Below are 13,081 nucleotides of genomic sequence, written 5' to 3' on the forward strand. Positions count from 1 at the left end.
TTCCAGGACCTTTTGCGAAGTTTCTGATGGAGCAAGGCATAGTGGCCCAGTACTCGATGCCGGGCGAACCTCAGCAGAACGGAGTGGCTGAAAGACGTAATCGTACCCTGATGGATATGGTGCGAAGCATGATCAGCTACTCTATGTTGCCAGTGAGTTTATGGATGGAGGCTTTGAAAACCGTCATTCATATTCTCAATAGAGTTTCAAGTAAATCGGTACCAAAAACACCATATGAGATGTGGACAGGTAGAGTACCCTCAGTGAATCACCTGCGGGTGTGGGGGAGTCCTACTGATGCAAAAGTATTTAACCCGACCATTGTGAAACTAGATTCCAAAACAGTATCTTGCCATTTGATTGGATGAAATCAAATCGATGAGTACCAACGAAGTGTGGGACTTAGAGGAAATTCCTAAAGGAGCCAAGACAGTAGGCTGCAAATGGGTCTACAAAACCAAATATGACTCCCAAGGGAATATAGATAAATTTAAAGCACGACTCGTGAAAAAAGGATACACACAAAGAGAAGGAATTGATTACAATGAGACTTTCTCTCCAGTCTCATGTAAAGATTCTTTCAGAATTATAATGACGCTTGTGGCTCACTGTGATCTAGAATTACATCAGATGGATGTGAAGAAAGCATTCCTGAACGGGGACCTAGATGAAACCATCTATATGGCACAGCCGAAAGATTTTGTCGTGGAAGTTAAAGAAAAATTGGGATGCCGTCTGAAGAAATCGATTTATGGGCTAAAGCAAGCTTCAAGACAGTGGTACTTGAAGTTCGATAAAACAATAAAAGAATTCAGGTTTAAAGAAAATGTTGAGGATAATTGCGTTTACGCAAAGTTCAAGAATGGGAAGTATATCTTCCTAATCCTGTATGTGGATGACATCCTACTGGCAAGTAGTGACGTCAGTCTGCTACTAGAAATGAAAAAGTTTTTATCCTCACATTTCGAGATGAAAGATCTTGGTGAAGCAAGATTCGTTCTAGGAATCGAGATTCATCGAGACAGATTGAAAGGAGTATTAGGACTGTCTCAAAAGACAGATATAGAAAAGGTCCTAAAGAAATTTAATATGCATAAATGCAGTGCCTCACCTGCAGCTACAGTTAAGGGCGACAGATATGGGGAATTTCAATATCCCAAGAATCAATATGAAATTGATCAAATGAAAATGGTACCATATGCTTCAGCTGTGGGAAGCTTACAGTATGCACAAGTGTGCACACGTCCTGATATAGCTTACGTTACCGGGTTGCTTGGCAGATTCTAGAGTAATCCAGGACCAGAACACTGGAAGTTAGTAAAGAAAGTTCTACGCTATATGTAAGGAACCAAAGGCCTCATGTTAACATACAGAAAAACAGAATCTCTGCGTATCGTAGGATTCTCAGACTCTGATTATGCAGGAGATGATAGAAAATCCACATCTGGATATGTGTTCACCCTTACCGGGGAGCAGTATCGTGGAAAAGTTGTAAACAAACCGTCACTACATCATCCACAATGTATGCCGAGTTTGTTGCATGTTATGAGGCTACGGTTCAGGTGAACTGGCTAAAGAAGTTTATACCCGGTAACCCTAGCCGATCTAGATTGAGCGCAGTAGCGGCGGGAAGCTCCACTGCCGGCCACCGTCCACGCCTTCGCCTCGACCCCGTGCCCGCGCCCGCGACCCGAGCCTCGGCCACCACAAGCTCCAGCGCCGCCCCGACCATGGCCGGCACATCTGCATCGCCCGCGACGCAAGGGCACGAAGGTATAACCTCGTGCCCCTTTTTCCCTCTCTCTTTCTCTCACACTCGGCTTGTGTTAGTATCACATGATTTCTCGTGATCTAATCAACATGGTAGCCGATCCCCAAGGTTAACAGAATCTAGCAGAGCTCGCTCGCGGCGGAGTTCGCCTGCGGCGGAGCTCGCGCGCACTGGCAGCGGTCAGTGGTGGCTCGCCCACGGCGGCCGGCGGTGGCTCTCACGCGAGTCCTGAGCGCCGGCGGTGGCTTCCGCGCGATGATCTGACAAGGGGAGAGAGGGGATCGGCGGCGAAGAAGAAAAAAGAAATGAACCAGTATTTTCATAACAGTAGCACGTGTGGGTCACAGCCAAAAAAAGCAGCAGTGGAGCTGCTGTGAAGATTGCATAAAAAAAGTTAGTTTTGGTCAAAAGTATCTATAAGTTTTAAGCTTTTGATTGGCTTTTACCTTTTGCAAAAATAAAAACAGGTTGTAAAGCTAAACCAGCACACCTTAAGATTAGTTGTAAGGACATTATGAATGTGAAAAAGTTTATATCATAGACGCTGAACTTGCCGATTGTCAAACGAGTTCGTTTTTAAATAAACCGTCCACTTGCAGTAAAGAAAGGGTAGCGCATGGTTAGCATCCGCTCGCCATGACAGACAGACTCTACCCTATATAAAACCAATTTATAGGCGATCCTTGCCATTATGGTTAGCATCATTATAGAATGCTGTTTATTTGCTCAGGCGGTCCTTTCCTTCTACTACTACATCGTTCTCCGCACGAACTGTAATGTTACTCGGATACGAATACGAATAGGTGGTAAATTATAAATGAAAAAGAAAGTGAAAACCATGGCTAAATTTTTAGTTCCGGTCCATCCAAAAAGATGTTCGTTCTATGTGCGGTAGATGCGTTTCATGCGGAAGCGTGCCAGCTAGACGCGCATGCACGACGTTGGCATGTTAAAACTTCGAGCACTACCCCGGAGGAGCAGAGAAGTGCATTTACCGTACTAAATGGCGGCCGTTTTAAGCTTTGTCCTAACTTCAACTTAACTAATTTTGATAAAGATTATAGGCAAATGTATCGGTATCTACAATACTAAATGGATACTCTATTAAGACATCACTAGTATGGAAAAGGTCTTTCATCCACCCTCTAGTCCCAGCCGGATTGGACCCAGGATTAATGAAAGTATTAGTCCCGGGTTCACTGACTAGGAGGCGGGAATGCTCTTTAGTCCCGGTTGGAGCTACCAACCGGAACTAGAAGTCTATCTTTAGTCCTGGTTGGTGGCTTCAACCGAGATAAATCTTTAGTTCTTGTTGGTATCCACTAAAGGGTCACCTTTAGTCCTGATTGTTGTTATCAACTCGAACTAAAAGGTTCTCCACGGGTTAGTTTAAAAATATAGTATTCCAACTAGAGTCACGTGTGCTGTGTTGGTGGGTTGTCAAGAAAGTTATATATGAGGCAAGAGGTCTTGGGCTTGAATCCAGTGGGGCACAAAATTTTTTAAGCATCACGGACCTTTTAGCCCAGGTTGTAGCAACCAGAAATAAAGACCATGAACTTTAGTCCCGGATTCATAGTCCCGATTGTAGCAACCGGAACTAAAAAGGGGTTGCCAACCGGGATTAAATCCTGTTTCTGTACTAGTGCATAATCCTAGTGCATACTAGTCGTGCTACTCTATCTATCGGTTTGATAATCTACTATAGCAATCATCATAAAAAAAGGTAAAAATAGTTACTAGTTATGGGGAGATAGATTTTTTTTGATACGAGATATGAGTAATTTGGTGGATGTGCTCCAATAATGCTATACATATTTGTGCATTTCTATATATTTGACCAAAGTTTTAAAAGTTTGGATAAAACTGAAAAGACTTGCATTTTCAATGTATTTTCAAATGGAGGAGGTGTGTTCGTTGTAAAACATGTATACTGGTAGTGGCGGAACTGAAAAATAAAAAAAATCAATGCATAGTATAGGATTTGTTGATGAAGTTAGGCTAAATCTATGAAGTAAATCAATGCAAAATCTAAAAAAGGCACTTTTTTCTTTCTACAAGAGGGCATATGTTTGTCAAACCCTTTTAATTTTCTCTCCAGTTCCGCCACAGTAACCTAGTCTGGTTTACTAGTGAGCTCAATTCGGTTTGAGTGTTTGATCAAGCAGGTGGACGGAGGTAGCCTTCTATTTGTCCTCAATCGCGTGATGATCTCACTAGGAAGTGCACATAGAGATGAGAACTGAGACGAGCCCAGCGGCGGACCAGCTCAAAATTATGGTAAGGCGGTTGGTTGGATACACAAATATCATATTTAAGCAACACCACATTTGATCTTATTTTAGGCATTGACGTCAAGTTTTGGTCAACTGAAAATTGACTGGAGTAAAGGAACGTGGAAACTCAAGCATAAAGGCAAGCAAGTGATCTTACAAGTGCAAGATGTCATCACAGCTGAACCGAAGGTGTGCCACGAACAATTGATATGTACACGGAAAAGAAGAAAGGAAGCCAAGTCATCATAGCTCATCTTTTCACTTCATAAGGCGTTCCGTGTTATTTGTTTTGAAAAGGAGAGGGGCGATTGATTTCTGGTTGCAAGGAGGAGTTTAAGCAAAGCAAGGGATGGGTGCATATAAACAAGGTCCACTGGACGAAGTATTCATAGGTAGGCTTATAGGCAAGTGATGAGTACAAAACATGTAAAGATCAATATAGTTTGAACTACATAGTAAGATTTAGTAATTGGTAAGTAAATACCGGTAACGTATAATCGTTGTTCGCCTACACAGCTGTTTCGTCCGTATAAACGCCGTGTAAATGCTATACTGTGGCTAGCCGTGTCCATTTAATCAGTCGTTAACCTTGTTTAATGACCGTTTAACATGTTTAAATTATTATTTAGTTTGAATAAATAGATAAACGATATGTGACGACTGTTTCGGCCTTGTTTGGAATAAAGGAATACAAAACAGAGGAAGGGTAGAAAATGCATGAATAGAAAAGATATATTTTTGCAAAATAGAGGAATGGAAAAATACAAGAAACTTACATGAAAGGTGTTCAGAATGGAGGAATTGAAATAGTACAAGTTTGTAACACCCTAAATTTTAAAATTAGAAATTTAAATAAATTTTGCTAGAATTCTCTTAGGATCCATAAGATTTTCATTCCTTATTTTTTATTTTAGAGCATTTACCGTAAATTAATAGCAATTTAATAAACCATAAAAAGAAATATAAGGAACTATAAGTTTTGTGCATCTCATGCCCCATTGCATTGTTTTATTGTTTGTCTTCCATTTGAATTTAAATTTTAAATTCAAATTCAAATACATTTGGACGCAATTCTTTTTCTCTCTTTTTCTAATTGGGCCCGACCCACTTCCTCTTTTTCTTTTTCTTCTCTCTTTTTCCCTTGCAGCCCAGCCCAGCCGGCCCAACTCTTTCTCCTTTCCTTTCTTCACTGCGCGGCCTAGCAGCCCACCGGCCTTCCCTTCTTCTATTCCCCCCATCCCCCGCGTGGGCCCCAGCTCCTTCCCCCGATCCAGGTTGCCCGCGCGCTGGCCCCCTTCCTCCTCTCTCCCTCCTTCTATCGCTGACAGGCGGGGCCCGCCCATCAGGGTCGTCCCCGAGTCCGGCGCGAGTCCGGCTCGGACTCGCACCCGAGTCCGGCGCGGACGCCCGCCGCGCGGAGCCCCGGGCCCGCACGCCTAGGTGCCCGGCCGCCCTATTTAAGCGCGCCCCATGCCCTAGCTTTTCCCCCAAGCCGCAGCTGCCTCCCGCCCGAGAAACCCTAAGCACCGAGCTCTTCCGCCGCCGCCATTGCCGTGCTTGGGCCGCTCGGCGCGCCGCCGCTCCACCGCTCCCCGCCTTCGAGCAAACGCTCCATGAGCTTCGCATTGCGGTGAGGATGCTCGCCCGCCGCTTCTCTCCCTCTCCCTTGCTTTCCCGTGCTCGCTATAGACCCGCCGTCGTCTCCGGTCGCTTCCGCCGCCCCCCGAGCCTCTAGATGGGTTTCCCATAGCGGCCGCAACCTTCCAGTGCAACCCGCGCTCAAAACCGAGGCTGGGAACGCGTTTACACGTTTACCCTGGCGAGCCGCCGCCGGAGCCCAGTGCCGCCACTCCGCACCTCCAGCCGCGTCACAGCCGTAGGATCTCAATCCAACGGGTTAGATTAGATCTAACCCGAGTCAATAGAACCAGATGTGACACCCTAGGTGTCAAAATTCTAAAACACTAGGGAGGAATGTGTGATGTGTGTATTGGATTGAGTGAAATTGAGTAAATGTGAGTGAATAAGGACCTATGTGTAATTTTTCAAAAGTAGGAGTCCTTTTATGCAAAATATTTGAATTACACATGTAACTTCCAATTTTGATTAGGTTTCAAAGTGTAAGAATGTTAGTCATCATTACATTACCTAAACTTGCAATTCAGTCCAAAAGTATATGGAATTTACCTAACTAAGGACAAAACTTTATAAAGTTTGAATTGAGTCTAAAGTTTTAAATTAAAACTCCATCCCTTGAGCTTTTGAAATTAAACCATAAATAGAAGTTGTAGGGTTTGAAAAGTTCTACAACTCTTATTTTGACCATTTTCTCATTTGAAGTATAAAATAGTGAGAAAACCTGGCTTTACAGTGAGGTCCCTAGAGTTTTTGAAATCTCACAACAGTCCCTGGCGCCCCCCACCCCTTCTTCTTCCTCTGCCCCCCCTCCTCTACCGCGCGACAGCGCCGCCGCAGGCCGTCGTGCCGCGCCGCCCGAGGCTGCCCCTGCTCCAGCGCCTCTCCACGCGTCGCCCCCGAGCTTGTCTACTGCCTTAGCCCCTCTCTGCTGGCTTTCCCCGAGCATTCCACGCCGCTCTGCCGTCTGCCCGAGCTGCTCTCTCTCTGCCGCCGTAGACCGCCGCCGCTCACCGTCGTTGCAGTCTTGCCGGCACCACCTCCTGCTCTGGTAGCTCCCACGCGTCGTCTTCAAGCTGGCCGCCGCTCTAGCTCCTCCCCTCTGGCCTTCTTCCGCGCGCGCCACGCCACGCTGCCCGGTCTCTGCCCGAGCTCCGCCCGGCCACCACACCGCGCCGTCGACCGCCAGCAGCAGCTACCGCTCGTCGTGCCTCTTCTTAATCCCATAGCATGACCAGGAGCTCCCCTTCGACTACTTATATCCACTCGCACGGCCGTCGTTTGCTTTTCTCGACTTCTTCTCCACTGGATCACCGCCGCGCTCACCTTCTGCCGCCGACCACCGCACCGTCGTCACCTTGCTCCACCCTTCTCAAGCCACCCCGTCACCTCCTATAGCTTCACCGTAATCCCGTGAAGCTCACCAGCCCCTTCATCGCCGCCCTTAAGCATCGCATCTACCTCGCCGACGAGCTCCTCCCCTCGCCGTCGTCCCGGGTCACCGTGGGGACTTGCTCTTCCGGCTATTTTAGCTTCCGACAAGTAACTTGGGAGGACCGCCTTGACCCCCTGAAGCTTTTCCCCTACCTACGATCCACCGCCGGTGAGCCGCCACGCCGGAACACCACCGCCGTGATCAAGCTCCACCACCGCCGCTTCGGGTCGCTGCCGTTCTACCCCCTCCGGTCAACTCCGACTTGCACATCACCCCCAGCAAGGTTCGCCCTAGTCCCCTGCTTCTTCCTGGCCAGCTTCCCCTCGCCGCCGGCAACCCTCGTGGCCGGAATTTAGCCGGCACATCTCGGCTTCTCTTCCCCGTCGGTCCAAGGACCCAATTGCTTTGATTTAATTCTTTCTGAGGGTCTGGCTGCAAGATTCCAGTCCCTCCCCTCAATTCAAAATCAGTGATCTTTAGAAATTTGTAGAAATTTGTAGGAAATTCATAAAAACATCAAACCAGTTTTGTTTGAATCCTTGAAGTAAATTCTACAACTTTTGTTACTAGAGTTTAAGGTGAAACCCAATGCTTTTTGAACCATTTTAAAGTTTAGCAAAAAGGGTATCTTATGTGTAACTTTTGCATGCTATCTCTAATGCTTGTAATTTTTGGTGTGTAATCTGTTTAGGGTATGAGTGAGCTTGTGTGCAAAATTCACTTACAATACTGAACCCTAGCTTAAACTAATTTAAACTTATGCAAATCAAACTTGATAACCTAATTCAATTAATTCCATTTAATTATGATAATTGAACTAAGATACAAATAGTAGGTTTGAATTCCAATTTCTTGTCTTATGAAGTTATGTTTATCCAATTGTTAGATTGCAACTTTATCGTAAAATAAAATAAAAACATGTGCGTTTTCGTAACTGTAATATTTGCATATCATATAGACTCGACAACTCTCGCTGACGGAGACTACCAGCTGATCCCGGAACCAGAAGGGGATAATTCTAAAGACCTCGGGAATATCATCGGAGATAAAACTGAAGCCCCGAACCTCGGTTCGGAAAATTTTAGTATTGACATCTCTGACCCCAGCCCCACCAACGAAGACAAGCCTCGGACATAAACCGCTATTTTTATTACACTGCAATCTATATATTCATGTATATCTACTTGTGCAATTAAGTTTCTAGAAGTTGTGTTTGAAACCCTAGTTGCATATTCTTAGAAACCTATGTATTGAATACTAGAACTTAAGTCCGACTAGCTGCTAAGCTAATAGGACCAGTAGAAGTTGAGTGATTCCCTATCACTCGCGAGCATTATAGGAGTTGCAATATTTATATTCCTGCAACCACTATAAGGATGACGGATGGGGTTGTGATTATGATTCATGACCTTGGTAAAAACCCCATCTGTGTTGGTAAAAGTTGCTAAGGTCGCAGTGTGTGGTAGCAGTGGTTAAGCGTTTGAAAGTACTAGCCACATGCCATGAAATATGGTAAGCGGTAAGCCTAATAACCGATCGGCCCGAGGAGTGGACATACCTCCCACCACTCGTAATTTGGTTTTTTGCACACGCACCGACGTGCGGGAATACGTTCCGCAGCGGATGTGAGTACATCCTACAGTCACGCACACTGTAGGAGTACGTTTTGCACAGGCGGACAGGAGTATGATCATGTAGTCGCGCTACAGACATACGTCCTGCACATTGGATGTGCGTATGGTCCTACAGTTGCTTGTGGTGGCCCTGATCCACGAGTCGGAATGAAAGGCAAATAGTTGCTTTGGAACAATCATTGGATGTTCCAAGCGTGTGAGTTAGGTTTACCCTTGCAAGGTTATGAAATTCGATTCAGAATCGTCCGTTTCTCGCGGAGATTGAGACTGCTTGATCCCTTTGCCACATAGAGTAACAAGAGCAACCATATGGTTATCAAAGATGATGTTTGCTTTAGAAGATTTACCATGCTTGAATAGTTATAGTTGCTTACCTAGAGTGGATAATCAACTAGAATCTGAAACCTAAAAATTGAAATTAAGGATCTACTCTTTGTTGCTTTTCAGCTGAAAATTATACCCAGAACCATTACAAGCCTTCATAGTCTAGTTACATGGCTAAGTATACCATGAAACGGGTAAGCCTTGCTGAGTATTAGTATACTCAGCCTTGCAATTTGGCTATTGTTCCAGGTAATCCCCCTGAGGACTCTACTCTGACTGTGCCATGGCCCTATGCTCTTCACGATGGTTGGTCTGTGGAGTGGGATCCATCCCCGGCCAACACAGGTCCCTCCGAGTGATGTTGAGCTTGGGTTTAGCTCAATATCTGTTCCGCGACGTCCGGTAGTATCGCGTTTTATTTTTCCGCTGCAGATACTTTAACCTAAACAGTGTTGTACAAATTCGTACTAGCTAGGTCTTGCTACGATGTTTGAATACTAATGTAATATTATCCCTATGAAGTAAAAATGGTTGGCAGCTATATCTCTGGACTCGCCTTCGTGCGAGGTACCTTGTTTTGATCCTGAGTTAGGTGGATTTATCGGGACTTTACCCGACAGACCACGGGGTTACACCGTTTGAAGTGCGGTTGAGTTCCTGCTGTCTTCCAAGAAAGGATCAGCGCACTTGAGCCGGTGTAATTCAGGTTGGTTCTGCCACACCAGATATCGGCAGACTCGAGGCAGCTTTACACTTTAGCCCCTGAGTTTCGTAGAAATCAACCCGCAGTCCACGGTAGTTCAAAAGTATTCACGAATAGATCCTTTTATTGTATTTGTTTGCTTGTATGTAGTTGTGTGTTACGATAGATGGTGCACAGTTCGAGGGTCCGCAAGAGCCGAGCTTTGAAGACGTTCCCAAGCAGCAGCAGTTTTTTGATGAAGGCAAGTGGTCCTTGATCATACTTCAGTCCCAATAACTTTATAAATACACACATTTACTTTATATGCATGCGTGTCTAGAATATGATGGATCCTAAACTAAGGATGTGCCTAGTTTGTTGTGAACTTGCTTGATTAAACCTGGGTTATTATTATAATTATATTGTAGTTACGCTAGTTGCTATTACTTAGACTTTGGTTGAATAACCTGAAAATCATGATATACTGGTTTACTCATATTCTGAAATACTTTATTGATGATAATTAAGATCATTGCATTAATTGGAACATGGAGAACCACCTAGAAAAATAGTGCAACCACAATACTACATGACTCTGGTCTTGCCTAATTAATTAGAAACTTTAGCTTATGATAATCTTACCGAAAGGGCAAGAGGGATTGCATCGTCGGAGTATAGCTTGGTCCTCTTGAGACATATTGATATATGGTCCTTGGCTAAGACACTACCTCATTAGGGAGGGTTATGACCATTTTGACTTGAAAACTTAGCGGATTGTCATAAGTTAGGAAATCTTTGTAAAGGCCTCGTAGTGAATCCCTGCCACTCATCTTGAAAATATTTAAGGGCCTTGTAAACCCAGACATCAAGAGAAACACGAATTGTAGGTAAAGTGTAGAACCTCTGCAGAGTGAAAACTGATATATCAGCCGTGCTCACGGTTAAGAGCGGCTTGGACACTCACATGATAATTGAACTTAAAGATGATCTAAATCGATGTTCTTCATTTATTTATATTATTTTTTATCTTATCTATTTATATATTTAAGGGTTGGTATATACTTACACTTAGTTAATGCTTGCTTAATAAAATTTGACCAACTAAAAATGCTTATCGCAGTCAAACCACGTCAGCTTCTCCTTGACTATAGCCTTGCATGTCATATAATTTACTCCATTTGCTGAGTACCAACCATAAGTGTACTCACGTTTGCTTTATTAAAAACAATGCTGCTCAGAACAAGATAATTGTCCGGAGTTCCTAGAAGATGTCGAAGAGTACTAGGCATATGTCTCCCAGTCATCTGCCTGTGAAGTCGAAGTCCACTGCTAGTTATCAACGTTTATTTATTCGTTTATGATTAAGACTATCGGTCATGTAATAAAGTACAATTATACTCTATTTCATTAATGTATTGTTTCGGGTATACACTTGTGACGTCTACTATATGTAAGAAACTTGATCCTGGTGCACGTATGGGATGCATTCGGTTACCTTTCCTAAACCGGGTGTGACAAGGTTCTCTTTATTTAGTACTGATCTTCTTTGCTTAGGTTAAGTCTATACGAGTTTTCTTCTCTATAGCAAATATGCTCATGCGTTTCTATGGAAAACCATATAAATATATTAATTAGCATATAAAAATGTATATATTATACATCATATGTATTTTGTAATAATATAGTACGCGTCGGTCGAGAACTTCAGTCTTTTTCTATTTTACTCTCCAAGCGCTAATTCTAAATGATTTCGGCCACCCAGATTCCAATTAGGATTCTAATTGACGGACGAAGTAATCAATACTTGCTTTAGTAATATACTAGCAAATATGCCTGTGTTGCTACTGGAAGCCATATAAACATATTGATTAGAGTATAAAAATATATATTATACACTATATGTATTTTATAATAATATATATAATATGTGTTGGTGGACGACTTCATTAGTCATTTTCTATTTTACTTGCGAAACGCTAATTCTAAACGGTTTCGGACCCTTAACTAAATATATATGGTCCGAATTCCTATTAGTATTCCGATTGACGGATCAAATAATCATTACTCGCTTTAGTAATAGTAGAGAAGAGATAGAGATAGAGATTTGACGAAACTGGCATTAAGATGCATCAAGCCGGAGGGACCCACGTATCAACCTAGGTTGTTAATTAATCTCAGCTTCTCGGTCGGTCTTATCCTCTCACCCATCCTTCTCTCCATCGGTTCTTCTCCAGCTTCCAGGTGGTTTTCTCTCCTTCTCACCAATATTTCTCGATTCAATCTCTCCTTCTATAATCCCCGTAAGTAGCATAGAAAAAAGGAGGGCAAGCAACGGCTGCAGCTCGTTGGGCCTTCGTCGGGGGCTAGGGGCCCAAAGAGAAGATGCTTGTGGTCGGTGGTGCGGCAGCTCCAAGCCTCCGACACCCGTGGCTCAATCTGGCCATCTAATCTCTTTCCCTCTCTCTTCTCGCTTGCGCGCATGGGTTTGCCTCGGGCTTCCTCAAAAACATCGGATCAGGGTGGATGTTTTATTTCCTGCGTTGTGGAGGAAGCGAATCCTTTCCTACGGAATGGGCAGCCACGTTCCTCAGTTCCAAACGATATGTGACATTAGCAAACCATAGGAATGAGCTTCCTGTTAAATTCCTATAAAAGAACTCCATTCCAGGACCTTAGCATCTACTATTTAGGCTAACACTACCATTAATATATAGAAGTAAGTAATAACTACCGGTTTAGCACATATAAGTTACATAGGCATACCGATAGGATAATAGGCTTGTACGCAATGTCAAGTATAGGCTAGAGAGAAAGACCGATATATATTTATGTTGAGAAGAAATGCATTGTTGGATTTCTAAACCATTTGCAGATGCTGCCAGTCTAGGGCTCTTCTGCTGCGCTTATCTCTATTATTTCTAAAGTAAGCAAAAATTTCTTGGTTTGTCAATTGGAATTCTAATCAACAAATCAATCGGAATTCCAATCGGAATTCGAACAATCAATGCTTCACGCGGTCATGACACGGCTCGTATATGAAGTGAAAGAACACAAATTTGATGATCTCGTATAGGTTCAGGAAAATTTATATACTCGTAGCAACACACGGGCACTGTGCTAGTAAATAAAAGAAAGCACAATCTGGTTTATGGACTAGTAAATTGGTGTTTTTTCCATTCCTTGAGGATCTATGCTTTTCATGGCTTTCTTTCTAACGTGGATGCCGGATTTCAAATAGTGGATCAGTTTCTTGATAGTCTTTTCTATATTTTTTTGTTGCCTTCTTCTTATCTTTATGTACCCAGATAAAAGTTGAAACAATTG

This window comes from Panicum hallii, chromosome 6 (assembly GCF_002211085.1).
Source record: "Panicum hallii strain FIL2 chromosome 6, PHallii_v3.1, whole genome shotgun sequence".
Lineage (NCBI taxonomy): Eukaryota > Viridiplantae > Streptophyta > Magnoliopsida > Poales > Poaceae > Panicum > Panicum hallii.